Raw genomic sequence first — 838 nt, forward strand, 5'->3', positions numbered from 1 at the left:
TGCGTGTGTGGTCTGCCCCCCCCCCCCCCCGAATGATGCTCTACAAAAGCAAGGATCTTGTGTGTTTTGCTTGCCATTATATTCTCCCAACCTAGTACCTAACATGTGCCGGGCAAATCCCTGCTTCCATGGAGCTTATATCATGGGGGGGAGACAGAAAAAACCCTCTAAACAAATGTGTGATGTCATCTCAAGTACTAAGTACTGTGATGAAGCACTGAAAGGGTGTAGGTTCCCTCTCAGGGAACATAGGGGTTGATGGGTAGTTGGGGTAAATAGGGATGATCTCTGGAGAGGCAGCATTAACACAGAGTACAGACTTCAGGATGCAGCAGGCATCTTGTATCTTGAAGATACAAGAACAACAAGTAGAAGGCCCTTAGGATAGCAGCCAGCTTGTCAGTTTGTGGAACTAAAAGGAAGCTGGTGTGGTTAGGTTGGATTTTCTTCTCAGAGTGGTAGGACACCACTGAACAGCAACATTTAGTTTCCAAAGCACACAAACCATCATACTCGATCCTCCCAAGAACTTCAGAGGTAGATAAGACCAATAAAAGTTAATACGGCAGGGGATTTAGCTCAGTGGTTATAGTGCCTGCCTTGCAAGCACAAGGTCCCGAGTTCAATACCCCATACCAAAGGAAAAAAAATGTTATCAAGAAAGAACCAAATCTGTCATGTAAAGGTACAAGCTCCCAATGATAAATGTTACTGTTTTGTTTGCTTTAAATGTACCAGTAAGGGCTGGGGATTTAGCTCAGTGGTGCCACAGCCTGCCTCGCAAGCACAAGGTCCCGAGTTTGATCCCTGGTACAAAAAAAAAAAAAAAAAAAAAAAA

This window comes from Fukomys damarensis, unplaced genomic scaffold (genome assembly GCF_012274545.1).
Source record: "Fukomys damarensis isolate Sample0158 unplaced genomic scaffold, DMR_v1.0_HiC HiC_scaffold_21, whole genome shotgun sequence".
Classification (NCBI taxonomy): domain Eukaryota; kingdom Metazoa; phylum Chordata; class Mammalia; order Rodentia; family Bathyergidae; genus Fukomys; species Fukomys damarensis.